This window comes from Taudactylus pleione, unplaced genomic scaffold (genome assembly GCF_031769625.1).
Source record: "Taudactylus pleione unplaced genomic scaffold, aTauple2 ptg001990l, whole genome shotgun sequence".
NCBI classification, from domain to species: domain Eukaryota; kingdom Metazoa; phylum Chordata; class Amphibia; order Anura; family Myobatrachidae; genus Taudactylus; species Taudactylus pleione.
Genome location: NW_028286386.1, coordinates 2,925,872 through 2,947,181, shown reverse-complemented (window position 1 = coordinate 2,947,181; position 21,310 = coordinate 2,925,872). Strand labels below are relative to the sequence as shown.

The following is a 21,310-nucleotide window of genomic DNA, read 5'->3' as shown; positions in this document are numbered from 1 at the left end:
TTGTGTCCAGGAGTCCCTAGCACTTGTTGGAGCTGTGGGATAGCAGTGGGAACCCCATTACATATTTGGTGGGAATGCTCTTCTCTTAGACCTTTTTGGGATAAGGTAATTGAGATGGCTAGTCTTATTCTCCAGGAAGATTTTCCTTCCTGCCCTATTTTCTGGCTATTAAATCTCATACGGAAACCTCATGCACACTTTAAAAAGACTTTACTATGTCATATATTAAGTGCTTCCAAAGCTGTCATCCCTGTCCATTGGAGAACTATCTCTGCCCCCTCCATGACTAAATGGTGTACAAGTATTAATCATTATATGTCTATGGATGATTTAATTTTACCCCATTCAGATAATGCCCAAAATTTCACAGTGATCTGGTATCCGTGGTTGCTTTACAAAGATTCTGACCATTATAAGATGCTCTGTGGTGGTTAAGGATAGAAGCGACAGATTTTAGCAGATATCCTAAAAGTTCTCTCGAGGTAGTTGGTCTGGTGTACAGTTTTGTTACCTGGTAATGGGGCTCCCTTTTTCTTCACCTTCCCTTTGTTTCCTCTTTTCATTTTTTTTTTATTTCTCTTATTCTACTATACTACCTTTAGTACTTATGGTAATTTTCTTTTCGATTTATTTAGGTTTGTTATAAAATGTGACATTATTTTGTATTATTTTTTATCAAAACAATATATCAATTGTTTCTATTTCAATGGTTGGAATTTTGTTTGTGACAGAATTGACATTTGTATTATGTTTTGGTCTTCAATAAATAAATAATGCATAAAAAAAAGAGATAATATAAATATACTACCCATATTTACCACCACATATTTTGTTTTATTATACTGTAATGACATATAGGAGGTTGTACGTTAAGGCTTCTGGGCGATTTTCCATCAGTTTTACAAACCGACCATTTACTGAGGTCAAAATCAACATTTTAGAACCAATAATCCATTCTTTTACATAGACACGAAAAGAATCCACAGATTTACTAATGGTTGGTTGTAAATAAAAACTACCAAAAACTGATTGCGAATCAATGGTAAACTGTGGCAGGCAAGCTTTGGGAGAAGCACCGCACAGATCACTATTATCTCTTCAGGCTTTGTTACTGTAAAATAAATGGTTAATTTAAAAAAAACAAATTTGTGGGGTCCCCCCCAAATCCATAACCAGCCTTGGACTTCTCAGCCTGGGCTGGTATGTGAATACAGGGGAAAAAATAGTGTGTGGTTCCCGCAAATAGTGTGCGGTTTCCTATAGCTAGCACCGGGCTGAACCAGCTGGGGGGATAATGCCATAGCAGTAAAAGAACCACAGTACTCGGACTAGGACACTAAAAGTTTTATTCTTTTATTTTAAAAAATAAATAAATGAAATAAAACACTTTCATACTTACCAAACTCTTGGGTGGCCTCCTCTTCAGTCCATGTAGGCTGTGGTTCTTTCAATACTTTTTTAAAGGTGGACTACCAGTGCCAGTGGGCCCTTAATGTCCAGGCATGCTGGCTTTCAACAAATCTTATAGCCATCAGTGTCCTAGAACAGAGAGACCACAGAAATACATAAAACAGGTTTTGCGTGAATAACAAAGGGCGCTAAAAAATAAAATAAAAAAATGTGTTTATGATCGCATTACTTCCCTTGAGAAACGTGATATCCTATGAAATGGATTCAGTGTAGACTTGAAGTGATTCTTCTCCTCTTTTATCCTCCAATATATGTATGATTACAAAAATACACAAAAAAAACAAGAAATGTGTAACACAGGTTTTAAGTCTCCAATTAGTTGAAGAAAGTATGTAGAAACAAACGTGATTCATTCAAGTGGGTGCAAGCGTACCCTAACTCACACTCAGTGATGTGATCTCATGCATCAAAAGGTTTCTTTACTTTTATTCTTCCCCCTATCACCTCCGTGTATAGATAAATGTGACAACCATACCAAATCGTATTCACATAACCATAAGAAGCAAAAGGGCGTACCCCACTCACTAAAAAAGTGTGGGATTTAAACACATCAAAGTTTCTTTAGATAGACCTCATGGATAGGAAGGCGTACCCCACTCACGGTATATAAGGAAGATTTCAGGTATATAAAGGTTTCTTTCTTTTCTCTCCTGGATTCCCTTGGTACTTATTCCTCATATATATATATATATTTCATCCATAATGGATTTTATCCCAAAAAAGGAAACAAAAATAAATATATATAAAATCCAAATTTTTATTATTATACCAGAAGACTCATGGAAAGATGTAGCAGCCAGTGATCATTAGATAAAAAAAACATATGTATAATAGCCTCCAAATGGTCAATCACATATACAAAAACCATAAAAACACATGAACAGGTCCATAAAAAATAAGAAAAAAAATATAAAGTGAAAAAAATAGAAAAATGCAAACCTGATAATTCAGGAAAAAAAGGCTGTTCACACTCGTTGTACTGTCGTGGCACTGTCAACGCGTTTCGGCCTATAATAGGCCTTTATCAAGACATGTCCAGAGTGTGAATAAGCCCAGTATTTAAACCATGAACAGCCAATTAAAAAGTTACAGGAAATTGCATCAAACAGGAAGAAGTAATTAATTCCAGATAAAATATTATTTTTCCAAATATAAATACATATAGATATAGTACAACCTCCCACAATAGTTATACAATCAATACTGAACCAATATGTATCAAAATAAATATATTATCCCATCGGTTGCCATGGTAACTTATCATGTGTTACAGGAAGTGTCTATATTTTGATGGTAGAGACTTATAGGGATCAGATCCAGCTAAAATAATGAAATCAAATACGTATAGACCAGAAAGGAGACATTTATTCTCCTTCTTGCTAGACAATTGTCTACCTATTAAGGGGAAACAAGATTTATAATACCGAAATACGATGACCAGAAGTGACGTTATGGCACAGATCGCCGGAGTTTATAATGTAATGCTGGTCAATGTGACAAGTGTGCTCCTCGATCTCCTAATAAAGCTATGTTGCAGTTCATCCAACGTGGGGTGAAACGCACACAATCCTTCCGAATGACAGAGAAAAAGCGCGGCGGCCATCACCACCCGCACAGGAAGGAAGACACTGGGCAACCAAAACAACAAAACGCCGGAAGTGATGTTGCACTCCACTTCACACAGTCTCCTAACCAAGTGTGGAACGCACACATCACTTCCGCTTAGGTGAGGAGGTGCATTAACCATCGCCCTTCAGACACTGAAGTGCAACATAAAAAAAAAAGAAAAAACGGAAATCCTTGGGCGGCCATACCACTAAAGGGAAAGAACCAATCCACATAACATACAGATAAATAACATCATAAATATTATATGAGATATTATATATATATATATATATATATACAAATAATGAAATATGAACAACAATTAAGACAAAACATTAATGTATTATATCATGTGCAGTATGTATTTCACATATTTTGATGTTTAAATCTCAATTTTCACAATAATTCATAGATCCCCCAAATGTCCAAATAAAATCTAGAAAAGACTGAGAATAAAGGAATTAGGATATAGTCGACAACACACATAATAACAATATAGCATAAAAATTAAAACTCAAAAAGAACATAAGAAAATCGAAAATTCAAAATATCAGACATATTAAAGGAACCACTTAATTTCGAAATCACTGTTCAAACCCCCTGGTATAAACGTTTTACATTCAAAAATTAAATTCATCTGAGTTTTGGCCAGAGTTTTTGAACAATCCTGATGGCGTAGATTACCCTTAACTGCTTTTAATGCACAGAAGGATAATATGTCTGAAGTTGCACTATTATGACATTTCTTAAAATGTGCTGAAAGGGAATGGGTCTCAAGACCCCTCTTTATGTTCCGTATATGTTCGCCTAACCGAACCTTGAGGGGCCGAGAAGTTCTATCAATATACACTTTATCACATGTACAACGTATAGCATATACAACATTTTTGGTGTTACAGGTGATAAATTCCCTAATTTTTATCTCTTTACCATTGATATTGGTTGATTCAATCTTCTTGGTGCCTCCACTCTTAATATTTTTACAACCCATACAATTCTCACAATGATAAAATCCTGTTGAAACAATATGGGATAAGGGCTGTGGGAGTGGAAGAGTACTAGACACCAATTTTGATTTAAATGGAGCGAACCTGGTGTCCTATGCACGTTATATTGATGATATTTTCTTTGTATGGAGGGGAGGGAGAGAAAATTTGGAGAAATTTTGTAATTTCCTTAATATGAATGATAAAAATATTATACTCACCTTTGATGTACAGGAGGATATAATTAATTTTCTTGATATCACTGTTTACATCTAGGATGAAAAAATAAATACCAAAACTTTCACAAAACCAACTGATTCTGGGGCATATCTTTCAGCTACCAGCTACCACCATTCAAATTGGATTCATTCCATCCCTGGTGGACAATTGAAAAGATTGAAAAGGAACTGTACAAGTGAAAAAATATTTGTAGAACAGGCAGGGAAGATGGGAGAAAGATTGAAAGCATGTGGATATAATAAAGCTAAGGTCGACAACGAAATTAATTCTATAAAGAAGATAGATCGTCAGCAGTTGCACTCTAAAGCTGAAGTTTCAGATAGAGAAAAAAATGTTGAATTTGCATTTATAACAGAATTTACTAGTGAACATAAATAATTCGAAAAGATTTTTAAAAAACACTGGTTTTTATTAAAACGGGATCCAATAATAGGATCCATTCTTCCAGATAGACCCCAACATATTTATAGAAGAGCACCTAATCTTAAATCAAAATTGGTGTCTAGTACTCTTCCACTCCCACAGCCCTTATCCCATATTGTTTCAACAGGATTTTATCGTTGTGAGAATTGTATGGGTTGTAAAAATATTAAGAGTGGAGGCACCAAGAAGATCGAATCAACCAATATCAATGGTAAAGAGATAAAAATTAGGGAATTTATCACCTGTAACACCAAAAATGTTGTATATGCTATACGTTGTACATGTGATAAAGTGTATATTGATAGAACTTCTCAGCCCCTCAAGGTTCGGTTAGGTGAACATATACGGAACATAAAGGGGGGTCTTGAGACCCATTCCCTTTCAGCACATTTTAAGAAATGTCATAATAGTGCAACTTCAGACATATTATCCTTCTGTGCGTTAAAAGCAGTTAAGGGTAATCTACGCCATCAGGATTGTTAAAAACCCTGGCCAAAACTGAGAGGAATTTAATTTTTTAATGTAAAACGTTGATACCAGGGGGTTTGAACAGTGTTTTCGAATTAAGTGGTTCCTGTAATATGTCTGATATTTAGAATTTTCGATTTTCTTATGTTCTTTTTGAGTTTTAATTTTTATGCTATATTGTTATTATGTGTGTTGTCGACTATATCCTAATTCCTTTATTCTCAGTCTTTTCTAGATTTTATTTGGCCATTTGGGGATCTATGAATTATTGTGAAAATTGAGATTTAAACATCAAAATATGTGAAATACATACTGCACATGATGTAATACATTAATGTTTTGTCTTAATTGTTGTTCATATTTCATTATTTGTATATATATATATATATATAATATCTCATATGATATTTATGATGTTATTTGTTTATCTGTATGTTATGTGGATTGGTTCTTTCCCTTTAGTGGTATGGCTGCCCCAGGATTTCCGTTTTTTTTTTTTTTTATGTTGCACTTCAGTGTCTGAAGGGCGATGGTTAATGCACCTCCTCACCTAAGCGGAAGTGATGTGTGCGTTCCACACTTGGTTAGGAGACTGTGTGAAGTGGAGCGCAACATCACTTCCGGCGTTTTGTTGTTTTGGTTGCCCAGTGTCTTCCTTCCTGTGCGGGTGGTGTTGGCCGTCATGCTTTTTCTCCGTCATTCGGAAGGATCGTGTACGTTTAACCCCACGTTGGATGAACCGCAACATAGGTTTATTAGGAGATCGAGGAGCACACTTGTTACATTGACCAGCGTTACATTATAAACTCCGGCGATCTGTGCCGTAACGTCACTTCCGGTCATCGTATTTCGGTATTATAAATCTTGTTTCCCCTTAATAGGTAGACAATTGTCTATCAAGAAGGAGAATAAATGTCTCCTTTCTGGTCTATACGTATTTGATTTCATTATTTTAGCTTGATCTGATCCCTATAAGTCTCTACCATCAAAATATAGACACTTCCTGTAACACATGATAAGTTACCATGGCAACCAATGGGGTAATATATTTGTTTTGATAAATATTGGTTCAGTATTGATTGTATAACTATTGTGGGAGGTAGTACTATATCTATATGTATTTATATTTGGAAAAATTATATTTTATCTGGAATTAATTAGTCCTTCCTGTTTGATGCAATTTCCTGTAACTTTTTGATTGGCTGTTCATGGTTTAAGTACTGGGCTTATTCACACTCTGGACATGTCTTGATAAAGGCCTATTATAGGCCGAAATGCGTCGACAGTACCACAAGTGTGAACAGCCTTTTTTTCCTGAATTATCAGGTTTGCATGTTTCTATTTTTTTCACTTTATATTTTATTTCTTATTTTTTTTGGACCTGTTCATGTGTTTTTATGGTTTTTGTATATGTGATTGACCATTTGGAGGCTATTATACATATGTTTTTTTATCTAATGATCACTGACTGCTACATCTTTCCATGAGTCTTCTGGTATAATAATAAAAATTTGGATTTTATATATATTTATTTTTGTTTCCTTTTTTTGGGATAAAATCCATTATGGATGAAATTAAATATTTTTGAGGAATAAGTACCAAGGGAATCCAGGAGAGAAAAGAAAGAAACCTTTATATACCTGAAATCTTCCTTATATACCGTGAGTGGGTTACGCCTTCCTATCCATGAGGTCTATCTAAAGAAACTTTGATGTGTTTAAATCCCACACTTTTTTAGTGAGTGGGGTACGCCCTTTTGCTTCTTATGGTTATGTGAATACGATTTGGTATGGTTGTCACATTTATCTATACACAGAGGTGATAGGGGGAAGAATAAAAGAAAAGAAACCTTTTGATGCATGAGATCACATCACTGAGTGTGAGTTAGGGTACGCTTGCACCCACTTGAATGAATCACGTTTATTTCTACATACTTTCTTCAACTAATTGGAGACTTAAAACCTGTGTTGCACATTTCTTGTTTTTTTGTGTTTTTTTGTAATCATACATATATTGGAGGATAAAAGAGGAGAAGAATTACTTCAAGTCTACACTGAATCCATTTCATAGGATATCACGTTTCTCAAGGGAAGTAATGCGATCATAAACACATTTTTTTATTTTATTTTTTAGCGCCCTTTGTTATTCATGCAAAACCTGTTTTATGTATTTATATGTTTGAAATATTGGTGAGATTTCACTTGTTTGAAGTACAATAGGCTGCTCTTTTGCACCATTCACATAGGATTAATTTTTTGTATTCAGAGAGACCAAGAGTTTACTTCGCTAAGGGAAAGTGCATTGTGAGAAACAGAAGTGGGCTCATCATAGCTACAGGTACAAGATGTCAAAAATTGTACATCCTTGACACATAGCACTGTTATGCAATGATGACAACTGAGTCACAGTCACTAGAATTCGGGCATAGAAGATTTGATCACTTTGGATATGACAGTGTTCAGAAGCTACAAAATGGGATGGATAGAGGAATATCAGTGACTAACACAGAGAAACCTGTATGTGAAAGCTTTATTGCATGGAAACAAAGTTGTCAGTCATTTCAAAAATCAACAAGCAGAGCTACAAAAACCACTTGAGATAGAACATTGGCTATTGCCATGAGAGTAAATGTTACAGATTGTGGAATTCAAATACCAAAAGACTTGTTAAGTCATGAGATGTTATATTTAAAGAGACAACACAAGTTAAAGAAAAGGTGGAAAATTATATGCAGAACTATGTGTCAGTGGACATGCTAGCAATTGAAAATGTATCTGGAACAGAGACTACAGTATCAGCATGAAAGTTCAGTCAAAGAAAACATCTGCAAGATCAAACATAATATTGGCAAGCCACCTTAAAAATATGATAAGGAATTTGTAGACATTGCACTGAGTAAACCTCAAGACATCCAGGAGCCAAATTTAAAGTCTAATTTGTGTGAATGGAAATACAAGATAGGAAATAAGACTTTGCAAGATCAAGTAGTCACAAGTATGAAAAGTAACAAGAATCATGAGAGTAAAAGCAGTTCCAAGTTCATGAGTCTAGAGACTGTTATTATGGCCCATGCTATCAGTGAAGGAACTTTTGGTAAAGTATTTTAAAGTTTTTTACCCAATTTGTTTTACAGGTTGCTAAACAAAAACTGAAGTTTAATATTTGTGAAATATAGTGAAACTTGTAGCATGGGGGTTTTGAAAGTGGAGTGCGCTACTGCACAGACTCCATCTTACTGTCCCTCCAGGGAGGCTTCATTCCCTATATGAAGATGGCCACCAGACTTAGTGGTGCGGATGTGCAGAACTATCTTGCCACAGTATAGAGTGACATGGTGGAAGACAGACATCTCCTACTTGGGTTGGGTATGAGATCCTGGCTGTCGGGATGCCGCTGGTCAGAATACCAACAGCGGCATCCTGACAGTCAGAATCCCGACACCCATAAGGAAATAAGGTAAGACTAACCCTTAACCCTACCCCTAACCCTCCCTCCCCAGTACCTAACCCTAACCCCGCCCTAGTGCCTAAGCCTAACCTCCCGCACCCTAAACCTAACACTCTCTCCCCGGTGCCTAAACCTAACCTCCCCCTAGTGCCTAAATCTAACCTCCCCCTCCCTGCACCCTAAACCTAACCCTCCCCACTTAGTGCCTAACCCTCCCCCTAATGGCTAACCCTAACCCCCTCCCTAACGCCCGATACTTACCTTCAGGATGCCGGCAGTTGGGATTCTGGTGCTGGGATCCCGACGCTGTTGGGATTTCAGCACCAGTATTTCATCCGCGCGGCGGGATGCTGACTACATCCGCTCCTACTTAGCTCCTTACGAGACCTTGTTATTATCTGCTATTACGCTGTTCCAGTATCGTGCATCACACCCCTCAAGCATTATACACTCACCAGCTAGTGAGCTATATGAAACACCGCTCCCCTCAAGCTCCTTTCCATCACCAGTGTGTATACTGCAGTGAGGCCTGATTCAGAGGTGGCACCAATGCCGATATTTACGCAGATTGATCGATTATTAGCCATTGCACATGTGTGTAAGCCCGCTGCCCACTGGGCATGCAGAAATTAACCACAGTGTTGATACTTGCAGCAGGAGAGCCCCCTGCTTGTCTGGAGACCCGCTATGTGTCAGACAGCTTAGACTTACTCAGAAGGCTTATGGCAGATTGATCTGTGGGCCTGATTCAGAGCCGCTCGTAAGCGGCCGCTCGTTCGCTTCGAGCGATGTTCGCACAACTGCGCATGCGTATGGGTTGTAATGCGCATGCGCCAACCAGTCATTGCGGTCGGAAATCGAGCGCTCGCAAAATAGCGAGTGCCTGCTAATTTGAGTGACAGGATGAGGCGTTTGTGGGTGGTAACAGGGGAAGGTGCTTGAAAACGGGGAGTGGTGATCCGAACGCAGGCGTGCCAAACGGTCAAAACGGGCGTTTTAAGGGTGTGCATAATTAACAAAGCAGCATCATCGACCACGTCACTTGGTTGTTTCTTAGCCTGAACTGTTCGCATGACTGCGGTAGGAAAATCCAATCACAAGCACTGCGAGCAGTTCAGACGCCTTTCAATGTACTCGATTAATCCAATAAATAGCGGAGATGACGTAGGATGCGAGCGGCCAGGGGGCGTCTTTACAAAATAGCGAGCACATGTTTTGTTCACTCGCTCAAACATAGAGGCGTCAACAGACCACAAAGAGCGAGCGCTCAATTTAAATAGCCGGCCCCTTTTTCGAGCGAGCGCAAATAGCGTCCGGCTCTGAATCAGGCCCTGTGTTCAATGTTTCCGGTTTTGTGCGTGAGCGATGGATGTGAGATGTTTTCAGTGGACGTCTCTAAGCACTGGACAGGGCGAGGAACATTAGCATATGTTTGCAATTGTAATCCGTGAGAAATCACAGCTGCGATGGCATCTCCGTCCACACCTGAATCAGGCCCTGAGTTTGTCTGTACATGCTCCTGTATATCCAAATAAACCAACACAACTGGTTAAGTAACTGGACTGTTCATAGTTTGAGTCATCTGCTGGTGCGTGCCTACATAACTCGGCAACATCAATACCTGCACACACATCATTTCCAACATCCACCACTTTACTACACCCTTCATACATTTAATGCATTTACTTCATCATCGGACATTTCTTATTTCTGTCATTCACAAATTGATTTTTATTGGATCCGTACGTTTGTCATGAATTGAATTATGTGGGACTTGCTGTACTTGTTGTAGTGAGACCATGATATCATATATTATTTAGTGAAATGTTTGGAAATTAAATTAGATTATATGTACTTATCTGGCAAAGTTAAATCTGAAACCCTGTCAGTATTAAATATGTCTGCTGTGCAAATATGCATTAGGCACCTGAATAAAAACTGAAATAAGATGTTTCACTACTTATCGGAATCTAAGGCAAATACACACTTGAGACGTTGTTTATTCTTTTTGTTTGAATTATTAAAAAAAAATTTGAAAGTAAACTTTTCACCTCAACATACTGATGAATACGTTTGTAGATAGGAAGCATGATCATCCATACCATGGACCTCATTTACAAATACAAAATGTCTTTGGGACATGGCAAAACCCTCTTTGTGCATCAATTTAACCATTTAACTGATTAATTTATTTTCCAAAAACCACTCAGAAGTTTTTTTTTTTCTTTATGATTGAATTAGGTCAAGAACATCTATTTAAAACTTATCCTAAACGATTTGAATCATTTTTTTTTTAATGTTATAATGTTGTCTGTACTGCTTGATCACTGTGGCCAGCATTGATCGGGCACAAGGGAGACAGAAGAGGTGGAGTTGCTGGCCAGCAGGAATGAGGAGGAGGTGGAGTTGCCCCCGGCCAGGAGGAGTAGGCGATAGCTGCCTGCGCTTGTTGCTAGGAGACGAGGATGCCTGGCTGCTACTCCATGAGGTCCTCTTACCTTACTGCTTCGTCGCCTCCTCCCTGCACTGATTAGATCTTCTTCCTTTTTTCTGCTCTGATGCCGGCTATAGTGTTCATACGTAGCTTTCGGTTCCTGTGAGAGAGTTCACGTTCCTGTATGCTCCAGCTCCTTGTGTTCAGCATGTATCTCTACTGTCTCTGCTGCACTTCAGCGTCTGGGTGTACTTTCAGCTAGTAACACCACAGCAGTCTCTGCCGCACTTCAGCGTCTGTGTGCAGTGGCATAACTTCATCCCAGGTGCCCGGAGGCAAGATAAATGTTGGTGCCCCCCCAAATTAAAATGTACCACCCCCCCAGCACCTATGCCAGCCCCAGCTGCCGCCCCCCTGTGCAGTTCCCCCAGTAGTGGTCCCCCTGTGCAGTGCCCTCTGTAGAGGTCCCCCTATGCAGTGCCGCCTATGTAGTGCCCCCAGTAATGGTCCCCCTTTGCAGTGCCCCAGTAGTAAGGGTCCCTGTAGTGCCCCCAGTAGTAAGCCCCCTGTAGTGCTCCCAGTAGTAAGCAACCTGTAGTAAACCCCTAGTAGTAAACTCCCTGTAGTGCCCCCAGTAATAAGCCCCCAGTAATGCCCCCTGTAGTAAGCCCCCATAATGCCCCCTGTAGTAAGCCCCCTGTAGAAAGCCCCCAGTAATGCCCCCTGTAATAAGCCCCCTGTAGAAAGCCCCCAGTAATGCCCCCTGTAGTAAGCCCCCATAATGCCCCCTGTAGTAAGCCCCCTGTAATGCCCCCTGTAGAAAGCCCCCAGTAATGCCCCCTGTAGAAAGCCCCCGTAATGCCCCCTGTAGTAAACCCCCTGTAATAAGCCCCCGTAATGCCCAATGTAGTGCTCCCAGTAATGCCCCCTGTAGTTGTAGTGAGCCACCAGTAATGCCCCCTGTAGTCAGCCCCCAATAATGCCCCCTGTAGTGAGCCCCCAATAATGCCCCCTGTAGTGAGCCCCCCCCCCCCCCCGCGAGCGCACACAAATACCAAAAAAAAACAAATACTTACCTGAAACCCCACTCCAGTTCTACTGCCTTCCGTCCCTGGCGCCCGCTCCTCGGAACTATGGGAGAGACGTCATGACATCACTCCCATAGTTCATTGCGGGACCCGGAAGCAGAGCTCAGGAGTGAGCTCCGTTCCTCTGGCTACCGCCGGGGGGAAAGAAGGAGCCGAGCGCCTGCTGGTAACACACTCAGCGGGCGCCCGGCAAATAGGGGGTGCGACCGCACCCCCCATATTGACGCCGCTGGAGGTGGAGCACTGAACAGTGACGCTCAATCTCCATAGCAGTGCCCTGAACAGCCCGGGGAACAATGGAGCCAGGTGCCCCCTTAAGGGCTGGAGCCCGGCAGCAAATGACTCCATTGTCTCCGGGAGTTCCGCCACTGTCTGTGTGGACTATATGCTAGTAACACTACAGCAGTCTCTGCCGCACTTCAGCGTCTGTGTGGACTATCTGCCAGTTACAGTACATCACAGCAGTCATAACCCCACTTCAGCGTCTGTGTGGACTATCCGCCAGTTACATCACAGCAGTCATAATCGCACTTTAGCGCCTGTGTGGACTACAGTATCTGCTAGTTACATCAGCAGCCTCTGCTGCACTCCAGCGTCTGTGTGGATTCCCTGCTATCCATCAGCCTTCAAGGCTGCCACCAGCCAAGTATACCTCAGCTCTCAAGGCTGCAACCAGCCAAGTACACATCAGCCCTCAAGGCTGTTACCAGCCAAGTACACATCAGCCCCTAAGGCTGCTACCAGCCAAGTATGCTACCAGCCAAGTATACGTCAGCCCTCAAGGTTGCAACCAGCCAAGTACATATCAGCCCACAAGGCTGCAACCAACCAAGTACACATCAGCCCTCAAGGCTGCCACTAGTCAAGTTAATATCAGCCCTCTAGGCTGCAAATTGATCATCAGGCCATACTCCAGTCCTTATCAATTGACTCCTCTAAGCTTCTTTGTCAATAGACCCATTAAAGCTTCTTTATCAATCAATTCATACCTGTAATGATGAACTTTAATTCCTGATAAATCATTCTTCCTGTTAACCTTCCCAGTGATTCATAACAAGAAAAAACAATAGACAAGAAAAAACAAGACACAAATTCCACCAGCACCCTGCAATTGGTTAGCAAAAAAGATGTGCATGCTACACAATAATATATGGTAAGCCTCCAGCCATCTCTGCTCTTGTGGTCCTACACTACATAATAATAGGACCATATATTCATGTGTTTCTAAACTGAGGGCCTGATCCAGAGCGGCCGCTTGTTTGCTCTGAGCGATGTTCGCACAACTGCGCATGCGTATGGGTCGTAATGCGCATGCGCAAAACAGTCATTGTGGTCGGAAATCGTGCGCTCGTAAAACAGCGAGGGGCTGCTAATTGTGGGTGGTAACAGGGGAAGGTGCTTGAAAATGGGGGTGTGGAAATCCGAACGCAGGCATGCCTAACGGTCAAAAGGGCGTTTAACGGGAGTGCATAATTAGAAAAGGAGCGTCATCGACCACGTCACTTGGTTGTCTTTTAGCCTGAACTGCTCGCAGTGATAGCGGGAAGAAAATCCTACCACAAGCACTGCGAGCAGTTCAGATGCCTTTTGATGTTCCCGATTAATCTAATAAATACCGGAGATGACGTGTGATGCGAACGGCAAAGGGGCGTCTTTACAAAATAGCGGACGCTCGCTCAGACATAGTGGCGTCAACACGACGCAAAGAGCGAGCGCTCAATTGAAATATCCGGCCCCTTTTTTAGAATAAGCGTCCGCAAATAGCGTCCGGCTCTGAATCAGGCCCTGATATCCAACCCATCTGGAGGTACCTCAAGATATTCCAATATGGCACTACAAGGATCAGCATTCTCTCTAGCTGCTGATCAAATTCATCAGGACAGTAGTACACAGAAATGGAAGTTGCTCATAATCAATTTATTGACCCATCAAAGGTAAGTGTAAGGGAGGGGTTAATCTAGAGCAGAAAAAATAAAACACAGAATTAACAAGCACACTGCAATGGATCAGCAAAAGAGACTTGCATCCTACATAATAATAAAATGCAGAGGACTCAGGGCCTGATTCAGCAAGAAATGCACGGATGCAGACTTACGCAATCGGCCGATGTTCGCGGTTTACGTATGCGTCTAGGTTTTGTGTGTGAACCGCTCACTGCGTCCGCAAAAGCGAGCATAGTGAATACTCAGACCCAGGGAAAAGTGATTGACAGGAAGAGCCGTTTGTGGGTGGGTATGGGGAGTAGTCGGCTGAATGCAGACATTGCAGGGGCGTGCATAAATTAGCCACTGAGATGCCGGATGCAGCCTGGCGTCCCTCTGCGTGCAGGAAGTCTCTCAATTCCTGCGGCAGGGTCAGGTCTACCTTTAGTCTGCGTGCGGATCCGATGTTACTCGATGTTCCCGATGTTTTCACAGCCTTGCAAATCAGTACGGACGTTAACGGAGAGTAACGGAGGGTAAAGGGGGCGGCATTATGTAGTGCTGGGCGTCTGCATCTTTGTGCTGCGATTGCCGTGCGTATGCATTCATTAGCATATTCTTGCAGCAGCCGGGTGCATGCATCTGCATCTGTGCGTTCCTTGCTGAATCAGGCTCTCAATTACTTACCCCCCAATAAAGCATTAACCCCTTACAAGGGGGTAACATGTTAATGCTTTATTGGGCGGTAAGTAATTGAGGGGGGTAAGTAATTGGGGGGTAAGTAATCACTACCATAAGCTATACCTAATACCATTCATCAATATACCCTAACTTACCTGGTGGTGATCTCATTTGCTGCTTATATTGCAGCCACATGGCCTGATGCAGACCCGCTCGCTAAATGTGGCGCGCTCACTCCCAGCGTATGGAAATTTAGCTAAGTGACGTCAAGGCAGACGATCGCATGGCACTATGTCTTGGCGAGCGATCACTTTGTGTTTATAGACGCCCACAAGCCTGTCTTTAGCCGCCCACTATACGTCATCTCCAGGAACTATATACAACCATCGGTACATCGTGTTGCATCGAATCTGACTGCAGCGCTTGCGGTTGACTGTACCCTACCGCAAGCACTGCGAGCATTTAAAAATGCACGCCCCAGAAACACGCAGGCGTTAAAAAAAACACTCTGGCACGACTGCGTCCGCAACTCCACTCCCCCATTACTACTGCCCTGCCCTGTTATCACCCACAAATGGCCTCTCCTGTCATTCATTCCACTGGGCTGTCTTTGCAGGGCGAGCGAGCACATTCCGATCGCTCGTACTAGTTTGCACACGCGCACTGCGAACTACACGCACGCGCACATTAGCGAACATCGTCTGCAACGATCGGCCACTTGCTAGCGAGCAGGTCTGAATTAGGCCCACAGTACTTAGGAAGCAGCATCCAGGCTGCTCTCTCCAAAGATGTGTATTCTTCTTCTTCTTCTTCTTCTTCTTCTTATTATTATTATTATTATTATTAAATTTTATTTATAAAGCTGTTGCAAAGTGTACTTAGCGCTGTACAATGTAAACATAGAAAAAGTAGCAGGGTAACAGAGGATAAATGCAATATGGAACAGCAGATCATAGCAGGAGCATAGGGCAAGTGTCATCAGTGCTCCTGTACCTAAAATATGGGCAAGCAAAGAGAGTCACAGTCACTGAAGGGAAGAAAGAGAGCACTGGTTACAAGGATAGTGCAGCGAGGCATAAATGTGGTGTGGCCTGGCCGTAAGAGCGTACATACCAAGGCTAAGGGGTGAACAGCTGGAAGGTGAGCTGGAGAGGATATATAGTGGAGGGGTGGGCGGAGAACAGTATTGAGTATCAGGAAGGTTGGTACACTTTAATAAAAAGTTTCCTTTAAGGGCATGTTTAAACTAGGAAGACTGGTTGAGAGCCTGAGGGATGTGTTTCAGAGGATGGAGGCACTTTGAGCAAAATCTTGGAGGCATGTGTGAGAGTAAGTGACCAGGGTGGAGGAGAGGCGCTGGGCAGAGAAGGAATGTAGAGGCCGTGAGGGAGTATGGAGAGAGATAAGTTATAGATGTAGAGAATTGTTTAAGGCTTTGTATCTAAGGGCTCTATTTACTACAATCCGCATATTGAATGCAGATTGTAGTGTGATATTACCGAGTGAATTCGCATTGCGAATTCAGGCAACATCACAGGGATTTACTTTAAATCCCTTGCAGGGACAGAGCTTGCGATAAAGCTCTGTCCCTACGGATCCCATCCGCACTCTAGTCGCGGTATTTTCGGAAAAAATACCGCGACTAAGAGCCCGCGCATGCGCCGACCGACCACCCCTACTACCCCCCCTACCAACGCTAAGCCCTACCCCCCGCGATCGCGGATCCCCGCGACCCCCCCTCGCGACCCCCCCTCCCTTCATTACACTTACCTGCATCCTCCTAGCCTCCGGTGATCTTCTCCGGGCTTCCCGATCAGGTGATCTCCCATACTGCACTGGGGCCCGATCACCTGATGACCGGGCCCCAGTGTACTATGGGAGACCAGCTGACCGGAGAGGAGCCATCACCGGAGGCCCGATCACCGGTCCCTGGATTCAGGTAAGTAAAAAAAAAAAAAAAATTTCTTTTTTTTTTCTTTTTTTTACAGCAATCAGCTTGCGGTCTGCTTCGACCACATAGCTGATTACTGGTACCGGCTCCCGCCTCTGCTCTCCACGTTAGAGCAGAGTGGGAGCCCGGTAACCGGGGGAGGTTATTATCACAGGGCTTCCCCCGGTATTTTTTTACAATTTATTTTTAGTAACTGTGGTCGGATCACATTTCCCATTACAATTATGGGAAATGCGATCTGCTTTACTAAAAATAAGTGATACTAGGGGTTGGAGTAGAATTTTACTAATTTTACTCCAATTGCCCTGTAATAACTACAGGTGAAACTAAAATAATGTGAAAAGGGTGTGAAAACACCCTTTTTCACTTTATTTTAGTAAAAATAATGTTAATAAATAGAGCCCTAAGTGTTTGAAGTTTGAACTGACTACGGTATGGGATAAGGAGCCAGTGAAACAGATTGCAGAAAGGGAAAGGGAAGGGGGGAGGGAGGCATACACTGTAGAGCAAGAGTGGAAGATTAGACAACAATTAGACAAAATTATTGCTACAGTATGAATGAGAAAAATGATATGTCTGTTGCTCCTTTATAGTATAGTACAGCTGGTGTGTGAATCCATGGAATATAGTATATGTGTGTGTGCATCCATGGAATATAGTATATGTGTGTGTGAATCCATGGAATATAGTATATGTGTGTGTGCATCCATGTACTAAGTAATGTATATATAGACCTGACAGCAGGAGATGGGCATACCTGGAAGTGGTTTTAGCCAGGATGGTTGTTACATCAGGATAGTACTGTGGCAGGGGCGGATTGGGATGGAAAACCAGCCCGGGAGGTTTCTGGAAGCAGACCTAATGGGGGAGTGTGTCTGTGGAGCAGGCGGGATACTCCCTATTCATATGACCTGATACGGAGTCGGATGCAGTTGCAGTCATTACAAACCCTTTGCATTGTGTACAGCCAAATGTGCAAGTACTGAGACGCCCATGTACAGCATCTACAGACTCTGCAATTATTATTAGTGCATCTTTAACCGTCACCATTGGTCGCACCATCAAAACTTGCACCAGCCCTGTATGCTACCACGGTCAGCAGCATGTCTGAGACAAAAGTAGAACACATTTGTTCCCTCCTGGGCTCCAGGATAGCTGCACTAAAACAATAAAGCAATCTTGGAATTTAGAATGTACATCTATTTTTTTCAGTACACCTACAGTATCTTAAGGGGAAAAACATTAAAAGGTGCCTACACACTTGGCGATTTTTTACACGATCTGCCCGATTCCGACACATCGGAACGACAGATCGTGTAAAAAATGCCTAAATCGTAAGTCCCCACTCACGATCACGATGCGCGTCCCCGCTGGTTGCACATCGCATCGCTAGATCTGCCGTGCTGTAGGGCAGATCTGCCAATCTAGGATGCACTGAAAAAAGTCTGGATGCAGGAGAGATCATTTGAAGATTGGACACCAAATCGTGTGCAGATCATGTGCAGAGCTGTCGGGGAGAGTTTCAAGGGAAATCGTGCACAATGTCGGATCGTCAGCAAGTCGGGTAGGCACCTTCACACTCACCTCATTTTAACAGTGATCTGGTGGTGTCTGTGAAATGCAGCAAATTCCACAAGACACCGAAATACTAATTTTTAAAAACATTATTAATTCTCTGACGCAGTCAGAACAGTTTAGCAGAGAATTTGCCCCTCACCTCCTTGCTGGAGGCATATTGTGAGGAGTGACTCACAGATATCAGCAAAGGACCATGGCAGGAGCTTCGGAGGCTGGGCATGTGCAGCAGCTCACCCTCAACCATTAAATTAACACCATACAATGATCCTCTGCGCATGCAATGAACCTCCGAACACTGCCCAAGCTGAGCTCCGATTGCGAAAGGCAACATAGTTTTGATACGCCACTGAGGGGAGCACAGGATACTGCCCCTGTATATCTAACAATTCCGAACTCAAGGCAAAGCAAATAGTTACAGCACAATAACATTACAACATAATGGGGGTAAATTATTTCCGCCCATGGCTGATAGCGGCAAACGCCCGACAGAGCAATGCAACTGTTGCTCTATTTGGGGTACGTACAGCCACAGGAGAACACATTTCTTCACACAGTCTCCCGGGCAGGTGAGCATGAATATTGGATAAGTTGGCAGTTTGGCCGACCAAAGCAGGTCTATAGATGGGTTTAGTCATTTTACGTGGCTAAACCCTGTCTATTTGGGCACGACATGTGCGATATGCATAATCGGCCAAAAACAATTGAATATAGCACCCTGATCTCCCGTCACTTTAGATGGGAGTTAGGGTGCGATAAAATTATCGCACCCTATCGGAAACTATAGGAGAAAGCACAGACACAGCATGGGGTCCCGTTAGTGATATACACTTACTGCAGCCTGTATACACCAACACACAGCTCTATATAATACAGCAGCCCCTATATATCGACACACAGCTCTATATACCACAGCCCCTATATACCATACCTCCCAACTGTCCCAAATTTAGAGGGACTGTCCCATTTTTATGGGACTGTCCCGGTGTCCCACCCGCGGGCTGCAGTGTCCCGGGGGAAGCATATGCATAGCGAGAATAGATGATGTGCACATGCGCACAGCATCTATTCACAGTACGGGGGGGAAGCCACTAGGCCATGCCCCTTTACGTGTAGACCACACACCCTTATCTGGAGCGCGCGCATCTCCGGCGCGCAGATTTCCCGACTGCTTATAGTCAAATGTTGTGAGGTATGCTATACTGACACACAGCTCTATATGCCACAGCCCCTATATATTGACACATAGCTCTAGATAACACCGCAGCACTTTTATACTGACACACAGCTCTATATAACACCAAAGCCCCTGTATAGTGACACACAGCTCTATATAACACCAAAGCTCCCTATATACAAAAGCAAACCCCTATACACTAAAATCCCGTTCTACTATATATATATATATACACACCACAACCCCCTATGTAACATCACAGCCCCCTATATAACAACAAAGTCCCCAATATAACACAGACTCCCATATAACACTACATCCCTCCCATATAATAACACATCCCCCCATATAACACAGATCCCCCTACATAACACTACATCCCCTATATAACAACACAGCCCCTTTATAACAGCAGTGACAGTAACCTGCTGTACTCACCAGCCACACAAGATACTGCCAGGATGTCATCATTGAAGATGAGAAGATTCATTCCCTCTGTGTATGTTGCAGCTGAATCTGGGTCTGAGAGACCCGGCCCGGGCCCAGATACTGCCTGGCTCCTCCCTTTCCTGTCACACAGATCCCTGCACAGTGAGTGCACACAGTCCTGCTCTCATTGCACAGTGCCTAGGCAGGGGTCGGGGCTGTGTACTTGCTTCAATGCACAGAGTGGAGTCCAGCCCCCCCGCTCACTCAGCAGACAGGACTTACGCGGCAGTCAGCAGCCCTCTGAACTTAAGCTCTGCAGACAAATGTAGCTTGCCGTGGTGCTTCCAGCGCGGCCAGTGTTAGTCAGACACTGAGCCTGCGCTTGTTTACATGCAGCCCGGCCACTGAGTACTAGCGGCCGGCCCTGTGGGAGGGGGGCAGGGACACATTACAGTCGGCCCAGCGGGAACTGTCCCGATATCCCGGCAGCCCAATCCGCCCGTGTACTGTGGTCATAACTGGCTTTAGGATTCACATGAAATAATAATATTTTTCTTCACTGCCACCAATGATAAATAGACTCCTTAGTCTCATCACTGAGACATGATCAAAGCCTAAATTCTTGAGACTAAGATCAGCTGCTACTGCATTGGGGTCAGCTCATCCTTAAAGCAGGTGGCAGTAAAATAGAGTATCTGTATGCAGAGCCTGATTACTGACATGGTGGTACAGAGCGAACCTAGGGCCCGGTGGTCCTAGAGGGCATGGCGCCCCTGCTGCTACCATAATGCTTAATGCAATAAATGTATAGCGGCCCGCTTTGGGGAGGAGGAAGATAATTGTTTGCAGCAACCTAAATCCTGCCACCAGGCAGGCCCAGACCTGATTGGTGGAGACTGGAGACCAATATATGCTCCTCTAACCCCTGTTGATTGCGATTGAGAGCATGAGCCAGCAGACAGGACTTGAAGCCATTTTTGAGGACTGGGTTGATGATCAGAACAATTCTAGAGGACCACTATAACGACATCACTGGATCAGAACTTATGTATGTAGATTTTGAAATTGTATTATATATTGTGACAGTGTATGTGTAATTATACATGATTAACTGCACAGTTTTAATAAGTTGAAATTATATACAGTATATATAAATATAATTTTACACAGTTTTAATAAGTTGAAATTATATACAGTATATATAAATATAATTTCATTTTGGCACCCCTAAATTGCTGATTATCGCCCCCTCAGGCGCAGCTGTAGTAACCTGCAGATGGAACATTGTGGAGCAGTTGCAGAAGTCACATCTCACTGTATATACACCATACACGCAGCAGCATGGGGGAGAGCTGAGCGTTCAGGCACCAAGTGTGGGTACAATATCAGGACCGCTCTAATCGGGAGAGCT

The 21,310-nt window shown here is 42.8% G+C and overlaps 1 protein-coding gene across 3 annotated transcripts in view; it reads right to left on the bottom strand.

Moving 5' to 3' along the window:
• LOC148435817 (speedy protein 1-A-like) overlaps positions 1–20,094 on the bottom strand; it is a 52,957-nt gene extending 32,863 nt beyond the window's left edge. For 2 of the 3 annotated variants that reach the window (XM_088465421.1, XM_088465422.1), the window contains exon 1: positions 19,909–20,094. The gene's annotated coding sequence lies outside the window, so the exon portion shown is untranslated. Of the gene's footprint in view, positions 1–1,399; positions 1,540–19,908 lie in introns of all 3 variants that reach the window. The other variant, XM_088465420.1, reaches the window with a different exon arrangement.
• Between the last annotated feature and the right edge of the window lie 1,216 nt (positions 20,095–21,310).